The following is an 11,962-nucleotide window of genomic DNA, read 5'->3' as shown; positions in this document are numbered from 1 at the left end:
TTTATTTGTACCAGATCTAACATTGGAGGAAAACTTTGAATTATCAGAAAAAAATCGCAACCAAAAATTATCTACTGGTGGTGAAGTATTACGTTTTACCATTAGATATAAGGACATTTTTGAATGCGTTAACGCATAAAGTCACAAGACGTCATATGTGGTGTTTATGCATTTATAATGTGTCCACTGCTGAGTGAGTAATACCAAAATTAAGTCAAAATCGGTATGAAGAGTCAACTTTTCAATCAATGAGAGTGAAAACACTGTTTAGAGAAGCAAAGAGCTTTGTGCAGCTTTTTGGAGAGCGTAGGTTTGAAACCTGTCCTTGCTATGTCCAAGAAATGTCCATGGAATGTCCCAGACCCACCTACCACCCTTTCCAGCCGTCTGGAGGGACGCGACGGCACTCTGGCTCAGCCCCCTCCATCAGCCACGTGGCCCTGTTACCAGATGGACAGACGCTTTCCTTCAGCATGGCGCCACCCGCTGGTGTTTTATCACGAGTGTCCTTTCCTTGTTCTTATATAAACAGCACTACGTTTTGAAAAGTCAAATTGGAAGCTGAGCGCAGGGAGGGGTCCGCCAGCACGTCTGAGCGTCTGCGAAACTCCGTCAGAGGGCTTTATGTCAAGCAGAAGGAAGGTGCAGATAATGCAGCCCCGGAAAATAAACTGTCAGAGGAAAATCCTTCTCAGATCACACAGTTTTCCGCACAGTCTGATCCAGGAACCGATGTATCGGACCGCGCGTTCATTGACGCGCGCTGGAAGTCACTTCTTGGTTTGGGTTGCTCCTTCGCAGGCTGATCACAGCCAATTCTGGCCAGTCAGTTAATGGGATTTCCAACAGCTCTGGCAGAGACAAGGCCAGGTGACCAAGTACGTCGCCCCTGTCGAGAGCAGGAAACTCAGCGTCAGGACTGATCCGCAGGTACAGTCGTCCATTTAAACCTCAAACCTCGCTGTAATGAAGCAGACTTAAGTTTCCCAGAAAATAATGAACCTTTAAACTGACCCCTCTTTCGCATGTTAACCCTGTGTTGAATCACCAGGTTTTAAATTCCGCTAAATCTCAAAGAGGCAAGAAAAAAAAACAAAGCACAGAAATCCCAGTGTTTTTTTTTAATCCCCGTCCCAAAAAAAGAGAGAATTAGCCAGCAAGAAACAGATGAGGTCGATAAAGCCGAAATATATTTTCTTATCTGTCTTTGCGTTTGAATCAGCTGTGGAGGGGAATGGGCTGTCACCGGCGGTTCTAATTAAAAAGCGGGCGAGAGGCGCAGCTCGCCATCAACGGCAGCTGATAAATTCTCGCCAATGGGCGATTTATGTTAGTCACATTAGGCGCGATGGAAAAGAAAAAAAAAAAACGGTCCAGATTAACTTCAAGCGAGATCAAGGAGAATTAAGCAGTAATTCGGAAAGAAGGAAACAAGTATCCAAGGGGGATGAGCAGGAGGGATGTGAAGTTTGATACAAAATGGATGAGGTCTGCGCTCGCTTCGGCTTTAATCATTTTTACATGGATGAGAATGTGATGGATTCATGTTTCCGCGGAAGGGACGCGTCGAGATGCCGACTTTTAGATCTCTCATTGGTGATGCATCTTTAAAACTAGCTCCGTTTAAACAAAATAAGCCATCAATAAAAAGGTTTGTACATCCATCCTACGCTTTGATAATTTGCAGATATTTTAAGCATGAGTGTGTCGCGTCGGCAGGCGAGACTCCGGCTCGTAAGTGCCAGCGAGGAGAATACCGGCTGTATAAGTAAGTAACTGATGTATGAGACTTAACGGCATGCCAGTCTCTGACCTGGAAAGCCTCTCCTGCTGGGATATAATGGGACAGTACATTAATTTTCTGCTTCCTGATGTTTTGTCTTGCCCCCCTCCCACCCAGAACCCGCTCCCCCTCTCTCTCATGTTGCAGGGATGTCCCCAAGGCTGAATCAGAGGGCCCAGGCGACCATCTGCCAGTCCATTAATCATGTAAAGGGCCCTGTTCCTATCTCACGCCAGCCCACGACCTCTGAAGCCCTATCCAGCTCCTCTCGTTCGCATTATAGGAGCAAGATACCTTTGTTCCACATGTGTTATAAGCATGTTCTAGGTGTGTCACGGGCATGTTCTGAGTGTGTTCTGGCATTTTCAAGGTGCGTAATGGGCATGTTCTGGGAGTGTTGTCATGTTCTAGGTATACTCTGGGTGTGTTATGGGTATGTTCTAGGTGCATTATGGGCATGTTCTGAGTGCTTTTTGGGCATTTTCTGGGTCTGCTGTCATGTTCTAGGTGTGTTCTGGGTGTATTATGGGCATGTTCTGGATGTAACATGAGTATGTTCTCGGTGTGTTGGTGTCATATTCTATGTATGTTCCAGATGTGTTCTTTGTGCATTATGGACATGTTCTCGGTGTATATTATGTGCACATTGTATTGTAGTTATTTCCTTATTGTGTTATAGGCACATTTAGACACCTTTTTACAAGCTGGAGAGAGAGCAGCCTCAGTGAGAGAGTCAGTTGTAGAGGTCCGGAACCTGTGTGGCTCTTTGACACCTGTACGCTTATGATGTATTATCTGCCCCACTTGTATATCAAAATGTGTCCACCAAAAAAATAGAAGTAAATGTTTAACAGCATGTTTCCAGGAAGGGAACCGCTAATGTACCCTTGAGGTGAGCGATTCTCCGGTGTGTCAGAGTGGCCCAGTGTACTGTAAGCTCTGTACTCCTGGCAGAGTCCTTTGAATAAACATACTAAACAGAACTGAACTTGGGGTTTGTCATCAATATTTTTTTCCCTTACTCCAGAGACGACAAATACTGAGAAATACTTGAAATATTCTCTTAGTTTTTCTAAATATTATATATTAAGTGAGATGTTTTGGGGAAATATCTATTTAAAAATTCTTTTTGTTAACTGCATGGCTAAATAATTGGCTGCATCGCATTGAGGAAAAACCGCTTCAGACTTCCCATCTGGCTTTGAAATGCATCCCGGTTAACTAGTCATTTGCATATTTTGAAATCTACTTTTCTACCTGAAATCATTGTATATCTTTAGTTAATGTTTCGTTTTATACATAAATTAATGTTGTAGCGCCGGTGGGATTTGAATGTAACAAAGGTGGAAAGTTCAGGTCCAGAAAGTAAAAATTCAGACCAAGGTTTTGTTTCAACCAGCCAGCTGACGTCTCTGTGATTGTGACTCTTTATACTTCACTGATTAGTTGAAATAAAACCTTGGCTGGGGTTTTTACTTTTCGACCTGAACTCTCCACCTTTGCTACAAACTCTTTTCTGTAATGATTAGTGAATCCCGGCCTAGACTGATGCTTCAGTCCTGGGAGCACAGTGGGTAATAGTGCCTCCTCATCTCTGCCTCCTTCTACAGACATAATGAAAAGCACAACTCATCTGCATGTAGAGCAACAGGCAGCAAAAAGACACACAGGCGACTCTGAAGGCCAAAAAGAGAGCAACATTTTATGAAATGAAAAAGGAATAATAAACTGATGCTTTGTTTTTCATTTTTCACAGGAATGAGCACAGGGACATTCGAATGCTTCTTTTCATACATATCCCTGCATGCTCTCTTTGTTGAGACATACACACGCAAGTAAGAGAGAAGCTCGGTGTCCGAGTGCAGGATCAGCTGATCAGCAGTTATATAAACAGGCCAATCAGATTGCGTACATCCTCCTGTTCTGATTTGCGGCTGCCAGAAGCTGAGGGACACCCCCTGGTTCACCCTTGATAAGGGCCCTAACATAGCCCAGAATGGCCTACTGCCACGCTTCACTGAGATGGCGAGTGACTGGGGGGCGCATGCATCTGTGCGAGGAGGGATTAAATACGGCCTCTGTCTTTACCAGGGAAAAGATGATACTGTACAGTTTTTAGGGATGGAGAACAAATCAAAGTCAACTTTATTATCGTAGTGCACATGTACAATGAAGTAAGGTACTAGGTTTGCCTAGCACAAGCATCACACATACTAATAGTAACACGATAGGAAATTCTGCCACCATTCTGCACTGGCACGTTCAGCACAAAGTAACTAAGCTGGTGGAGGGACTGGAGAGAATTTACCAGTTAGATAAAGGGGATTTGGTCAGCAGGGTTGCCAACTTTGGTCAGTAACTTGTAAATAGTCTTTTTTTTGGATAACCTTTAAGTCTGCTGTACAAACAATAATCTAATCTAATCTAGTCTAATATAACTAAGGATTTTCAGTGAAAACTCGCACACACAGCCACCCATACTGGATAAGATTGCCCACCATCTGCAGAGTGAAGCCCAACACTTTTGATGTAGCTAATTTTAGGTTTATAATGGAGTAATATAAATTTGGCGTTAGATTGCTTGCGTGAGTCTGAAAGCATTGGCAGCCCTGGGTTAGGAAGGCAGCTTTGAATGGACCACAGGACATCGGGGTACCAGCCCTGCCATCTCAAAAGATGCCCAGGGATCATTCATGACACCTGGAAGTCAGGACCTCGGTTTTTACAGGACAGTATCTCCGATACTGTACTGGGGCATTGGGATCGACACAGACCACAGGATGGGCTAACTGGACAGCTACGCAACACGTCTTCTGCCGGCAACTCAGCTTTCTTAGCTGGTCTCCCATCCAAGTACTGGCCAGACCCAAACCTACTTACGTTCAGACAGGTTACAGAATCTGAAATGCAAGAGCTGTGGCAGAAAAAGAGCAGAAGATATATTACAGCGTTTTAAAATAGTGCGACAGCAGGTTTCACGTGACGTGGATGTTGACGGGGGTGTCACTGGTGTAAGAGACAGGGACGGAACGGACAGTGACAAATGTGACAGGATGGTGGTTGGGTTCGAGGGATCACAGGTGATGTCAGATCTCGGGACTGAGCAAGGGCAGAGAGTAAAAGCTGACATGGGGAACAAGGTTTACCACCTGACTTTGCTGTGCCTTGTAGGTCTTGTAGCATAGAGCTTCTCTTGTTTTATTCTGTTATCGCACCAGCACGTTTAAAGCTAAAGGTTCAACTGTTCCCACTCAGGAGCTGGGAGGAGGCAAAAACGTGGACTGTCTGTGGTTCCCCAAGGACCGGATTGATAAACACTGTGTTATAGGGCAGGATAGGCCCAGTGGCCAGCCTTGTCTTTATGAGTGGATGTTAGTGTTTTAGCCCCACAGGCCTCATATGAAGAGCCTTGAACTTCATGATGCTGCAGCTTCACCCATTTTAATGAGCCCTCCAATGATTCATCGATTGACTGATTATTTATTTGTCTGTTTATTTGTGGATGGATGAATGGTAGAGTAGGATTGTAAGCCTCGCTGTGGGTGGGGTAATGAGCAGAATCACGTGATGAAGGGATGAGACGAAGGAATGCAGACGGTAGTGGAGATGTGGAGGCAGGAGGCTGGAGAAGAAGTCAGGCTATTCAGAATCAGCCCAGGAAGACACACAAAGAGAAAATGGACCTGGGGGCTCAGTAAGGGTCCTGCACTGGGTTGGGACTGGTAATAAGGCCCAAGTGAAATGAATGTGCTTGTCACATGACCCCAATCTGGATCTCCACCTGCACCCCGATAACCGAATCTTTCAATGTTCATTCACCACGACACGGAGCGACACGTAGGCAGCATGGATCCTAATTTGGGGTTTCCCTGGAAATCAGCAGGGGGTGTAATGATGCCCCATGTGCCGGCGCTCACAGGCTTGAGGGTCACCGCAGGGCTTCTGATTTCCTTAGCGATTTAGCAGGCCCGCTAAACAGGGCTAGCAGCACCTTCGTTTCTTTGAGTTTGTTTTTGGCTGCACCTGCCTCAGGTTTGCAGAGGACTCTGCTAAATTGTGATGGGGGGCTTAGCTGGCTCCCGGGGGCATGAAATCGGCTTCATCGCTGGGCTCTATGATAGACCCCCGGTGAGCCCCTCCCGATCTCAGTGAGCTTTAACCCCCGTTTAACGCAATGGAAAAAAATCAGAGGCCTGACATGGATGACTGCTCCTGCGCAGACATCCAGGCCCCCCAGAAAAATGTTTCAGGATATGTATGTAGGGGCATGTACATGTACCACAGCTGAAAGCTCATTGGCCCCCGGAGTGTCTCATCCCCTGTCACTCACTGATTCAAAGCATATTATTGGATAATGATAATGATAGCCCCTGTGTGTGAATTATGGCCTTTCTAATGCTACCGTCCTTAAAAAAATCCTAAAATCACCCCTGTGTATAGGGAGGGGAGACTGGCCCCTTATATAGTTCTGTCCTCATCATCTTCACTTCGCTTGAACATGTGACCCCATCCAAATGAGAGTGAGGAAGACAGAGGTGCTAATTACATCCCTGGAGATCACTATCCCATGTGGCATGCAGTGCTGCATGTTCTGGGTGGGGGGGCTTCGCAAGTCTGTCACTGGGGGAGGGTAGGGAGGCAGTAGCTGGTGACAGGTTACAGACGCGCTAATCACGCTAATTAAAACCACACGCTCGTCTGCCAAATGCCGATACTGTAACAAGCAGGGTGATGCTTGTCACACCTCGGACTGTAACGCGGGGAGTTAGCATACACCCGTGATTGGTCGGCTTGAAAGGGGGGTGAACGAGGTCACGATGGAGGCTGGAAAACTGGGAGTGCTGATGGTTTTCAGCCTGAAGAGGGTTGGGAAGGAATTTATCTTACTTTTGAAAGGGATTATAACTAGAATGGAGGAACGTGTTAAAATCCCACTCTTTACTGAAAGAAATAAACTCGTGAAATTCAGTAAACTGTCCTGCTATTCATTTTTCCATGTCTTTTTGGATAACGAGCTAATGCGGGCTTGTACACTGTCACAGGTCGGACTGACACCATATTTGTGGACGGGAACGCCAGATGGGATCTTTCTGTTTTTCTTGACAGAGATCAGATGGAGGGAAGTGATGTCATCAGCATGTTGGAGCGAAATTAGGCAAGAGGTGCTGGATGCTTTGAAAGCGAGTAGCGCCTGTGTCGCTGATAAACCTGTCATGGGTCCGAGCCTGTGTCGCTGATAAACCTGCCGTGGGTCCGAGCCTGTGCCGCTGCTATACCTGCCGTGGGTCTGAGCCTGTGTCGCTGTTATACCTGCCGTGGGTTCGAGCCTGTGTCACTGATAAATCTGCCGTGTGTCTGAGCCTGTGTCGCTGCTATACCTGCCGTGGGTCTGAGCCTGTGTCGCTGTTATACCTGCCATGGGTTCGAGCCTGTGTCACTGATAAATCTGCTGTGTGTCTGAGCCTGTGTCGCTGCTATACCTGCCATGGGTCTGAGCCTGTGCCGCTGTTATACCTGCCGTGGGTCTGTGCCTTTTTAGCTGATAAACCTCCCGACGGCCATCAGCACAGCGTGGGGTGTCTCTCTGGACTGGAGAGCGAGGATATGCAGGTGGGGCAGGGGCACTGTCATGAAATAGATGCACTGCACCTGCATTTCTGAGATATTTTTGTGCGCCAAGATGCCTCGGCTCTGAAAGCTGCCAGCCCAGTGTTCCCAGTCTACTGGTCGTCAAATTCCCCCCCCCCCCCACCTCCCAGACTTGTTGCTCTAAAGATGCACTTCACCTCATGGCTTTAAAGACGTCATGGAGAGGAGCAGAGGATCATCTAAAGGCAAGATCCTAGGCAACTTGGTGGAGGAAGTCACACAAAGCAGAGATTCTTAAGAGTGGCTGCAGTTTTATTGCAGATTATGCTTTTGGTTAGAATTAGATGGTTAGAATTAGCTGGTGGTGACAGTAAGAGTGAGGCTCACTGTGGTTTTCTCCTCATAGGATTGAGTCCAGATCCAGGATACAGAGGTCAAAGAGAAATAAATCACACCAAGAAATATAAGCAGAGGACACATGATATAAATTAACGGATATTTGTGATCTCCAGACACCTAAGAGAGCCAGTGGACCCCCCCCCCCCCACCCCACCTCTCAGTGGTACTTAATGAATATATTTCATTTTGTGATAAGCTCACAGTTTAGTCAAACCTTCTTAGCGACAGTGAGGGTCAGAGAGCATTCAGACTAATCATGGGAGCGGCTTTAAGGCTGCGTCACAATGGATGCTCTTAACGGGGTAATTTTAACAGATGGCGCAGGCGAGCGGTTCTGAGAATGCAGCAAATGAAGGGAGGGAACTCAACCTTGTCCCCTTCGCTAGCAGTCGGCGCCTTAAACGGCCTGGAAATCACACCGCTGGAAATTAGAGAAGCAGCGGGAGAGGAGGATAGTGTGTTAATACGCACGATAAAATTATCCACGAAAAAAAAAACATTGCGTTCATGTATTTATGAAAAACTGCTTCTCTAGACAGTATAACCCAAGGGTTTTGCGCAGCACTTCTCGAGATGAATGATTAGTAAACAGGATTCTGATGTCCTTGTGTATCAGCGATTTTCCTTGAGGTTTGGCCATTTCGAGTAGACTCAGTTTGATGTGACATTTCGAGGGAAAATTATCTTTAGGTATTTAATGAGTGATACAGGTCTGCAATTCGAATTTTGTTCTTTCCCTTCTCCAGAATTATAGTCATTAAAAGCATGTTTGCGGGTAATGAGTGAATTTTGTTTTTAGTACTGATGAGCTAAAGCAAATGACCAGAACATTTGATGGTGGCTAACTCACAGAACCCTTGTTAAATTGTGACTTTGAGGTGGGGCTTGCAATCAAAGTAGCCCAAAGCTAAACTGAAAGGAAGCTGTGAAAATGCGTGCCCTGTATTGGATTAACGTCCCACCCGGAGTGCCCTGTGATCTCTGGAATAGCTCCAAGTCCTCGGCAATCCTGCACTTTATAAGCAGTTATGGAAGATGGATGGGTGGAGAGATGGATGGTTTTAATGACCTGGAGTCAGGCAGAAACTCTTTTGAGGGCAAACTCAGTGTATTAGCTACGTGAAGTAAAATATTCACTGCTCACGACTGCATTTATCTCACCCCCAGCCTGTGACATTTCAGCTAAAACATCCCAAAGGATTGTGGGAAAAATTGAGCTCTTTGGAGTTAAATGTTACACATGTAAGAAAAATGGTTTTGTCTTTTGGTTTGTCGCCAACCTGCACGCTTGGACAAATTCATCACTAACTGGTCGGTTGCCACACGTGATTTCCATTGTGAAGATCTCGTTGTCTTCATTAATTATTTACCACACTCTTTAATCTTTTTTGCAACACGTCCACAGGGCAGTATTAAATCAAAAGCACTCAGCTAAAGTCAAACACAATTAATCTTACAAAAATCTATGTATATAGTGTTACGCCTTTTATATAAGATTAATTATAGTTCTTGTCTCAACATCTGGACACAACTTCTACCGCTACTGACAGTGTGAGTTACATAGTCCTCCAGCAAGAAAGCGACATTTTAAGCTGTTAATGCAAACTAACGTCTCGTTGGCAACGCGGATGATGAGATCAATTTCAGCAGATTATGGATACAACATAGAGAATAACAGGCTTCCCTGAATCCTCGCAGCCGAATCACACTGTCTGCCGGACGAGGTATTACACTTTGAATCACAGTGTAACCGATCATCATCATATCGCCCTTTTTCTAGCTGTTGTTGATCTTGAAGAGCGGACGCTTTGCTGATGGCCAGAGAGTGTCAGAGGGTGGTCTATCACGCGGCTCTCTGGCCATTACTACGGTAAACCTTAGAGGGATTCTTACAGAAATCATTTAAGGAGAACTGAGCATTTCCAGGCCTTTTTATGGGTTCAGTCTTCCCCTCATTCTCCAATCAGTGCACACATATGCATGCAAGGGCACACAAGGACTTAAATGTTGTCCAAAGATCAATAAAATTCTTACTACTCTCTCTTAATCTCCATAATAAGCTTTATTACTCCAGTTAATTGTGCCCTTGTGCACAAAATCTTTGTACTCCATACATAAACCAGACAGAAGGGACAGCTAATTAGCCCCCCCTCAACTTCCAAATGTATAGGCAGCTACCCCAAGGCAGTCAGAAGGAGACCCCTACCGATGTTCTGACCATTTGAGGTATGGACCATATGTGGCTCCTACTTTAGATGGCTTAGCGATTGGTCAGTAAGGTTAAATAGCAGTTCTGCTTATATGGGTGTGTTAGTAAGTAACAGTTTTGCTACCTAAATTTGGGCTGAACAAGTAACTGACCTTAAGTCTGTCAAATGGGCTATCATGTTGTATGTAGATGTTTCTACAGAGCTAGCTGTTGCCATGCAAGTTAAAGCAAAGGATGCAGCAACACTGGTCCCACAGTAAAAGCCTCAGAAAATTGAAATATACACAACACCTTCCCTTTGCTCGCCAAAGAGGTGGTAGATCTGACCTTTTACAGTACTATCACCTACAGATAAGACAAAAGAACTCGATAAGAATATAATCAAGTTCAAAGTGTAGCTATGGTGATGAAAATTTGTTATTGTTTGAGCTATTATGCAGACATCGTGGTAAACATGGTTGACCGACATCACTGCGCCCACACTGCCAGAGCCTGCCATAAAAATTAATGTCCAATTAAGTTAGAAAAGTGTGAGTAATGGCAGTGTTCAGTCATTGAACATCGCGTCCTTTCAATCAGAGTTAAACGCGGCCTTTAATTAGCGTCTAGCCGCTTGTGCTCGCATCTTTAGTCGCAATCAAGGTGCTGTCACCAAATGAGTGTTAATCGTTTGCACGCACGTTCATCACCTTGGTTTTCCTCGCGGATGCATCGGAGACAGTAAACGGCCTCGTCACGTTGTAAATTGAGCGTATCAGTGCTGCGTTGGCAGCAACACGGCTTAGATGTTTCCACTGCCGGGGAATCACGGCACACGGCTCTCGTAGTCACACATTACAGGGCAGCATGTCTCTCAGGGAGGTCAACTAGGCAATGAAGGTGCAAAATCAACACGTTTTACAGGTCCGATACGCCTCCATGCCGCGGGCTACAGAACGTGTGATGTGTGATGTTAAGACATTTTTATTTTTTTAAAGGTTCGTTTTTGTCCCCTGCCAGCAGTGCAGCTCCAGGTCATGCGTGTGTGCTTTCGTCAGCCGGAGTTGTACACCAAGCCTCACCATGGATTCTAATTATGTCTCTCGAGTTTTAAAGTGTTCTGATGAGTGTGACCATCGACCAAAGAGCGGGGAGACAGATGGGGAATTATTCACGTTAGTGGTCATTAATTTTAGTCACTTCTGTCGGTGCATACAGCACACAGTCCTCTGGGTTTGTTGCTGAAACACCTGCAGATAGTATATTGATGTAATTAATTATGTTGATTGGATGTTATTGATATTATCTAATATCCAACCCATAAAGAGACTGCGGTAATTTGCAGGGTAGCACTTTTCCATCTATCTTGGCCTCACAGACCCCAGATGAAAGGGATGACCTCCCCCCCCCCCTTGAAAAATGTATATGAAATGAGTGTGAAATTTTGCATCCCATTAATGTTATTACACAGGAATAATGACCTCCGATGAATTGCAGCTGTTCTGAGAATTTTTTTTATGTGATGGACTGAAATTGAAGAAAAATCTTTTTACCATTAGTTAGTTCACAGCCCCTCTGTTAAACCCAAACCACACCCCAAGAAAAGATGGTACCGAAATACTGTTTTTGGCAATCATTAGTATTCTATGTTAATCCATCCATCCATCCATTTTCTAAACCGCTTATCCTACTGGGTTGGGGGGGGGGGTCCGGAGCCTATCCCGGAAGCAATGGGGACGAGGCGGGGAACAACCCAGGATGGGGGGCCAGCCCATCGCAGGGCACACTCACACACCATTCACTCACACATGCACACCTACGGGCAATTTAGCAAGTCCAATTAGCCTCAGCATGTTTTTGGACTGTGGGGGGGAAACCGGAGTACCCGGAGGAAACCCCACGACGACATGGGGAGAACATGCAAACTCCACACACATGTGATCTAGGCGGAGACTCGAACCTGGGTCCCAGAGGTACCACCATGCCGCCCCATAGTTCTGTGT

The 11,962-nt window shown here is 45.6% G+C and overlaps 1 long non-coding RNA gene across 1 annotated transcript; it reads left to right on the top strand.

Moving 5' to 3' along the window:
• The first annotated feature begins 568 nt into the window (after positions 1-568).
• Positions 569-2,704, top strand: LOC125748606 (uncharacterized). The gene is made up of 3 exons (XR_007399629.1): positions 569-930; positions 1,688-1,768; positions 1,901-2,704. It is a non-coding gene; the product is annotated as an uncharacterized LOC125748606 (long non-coding RNA).
• Positions 2,705-11,962: the final 9,258 nt, after the last annotated feature.

This window comes from Brienomyrus brachyistius, chromosome 9 (genome assembly GCF_023856365.1).
Source record: "Brienomyrus brachyistius isolate T26 chromosome 9, BBRACH_0.4, whole genome shotgun sequence".
Taxonomy (NCBI): Eukaryota; Metazoa; Chordata; class Actinopteri; order Osteoglossiformes; family Mormyridae; genus Brienomyrus; species Brienomyrus brachyistius.
Note: the sequence above shows the minus strand (reverse complement) of the source record. Positions and strands in the feature narration are given on the sequence as shown.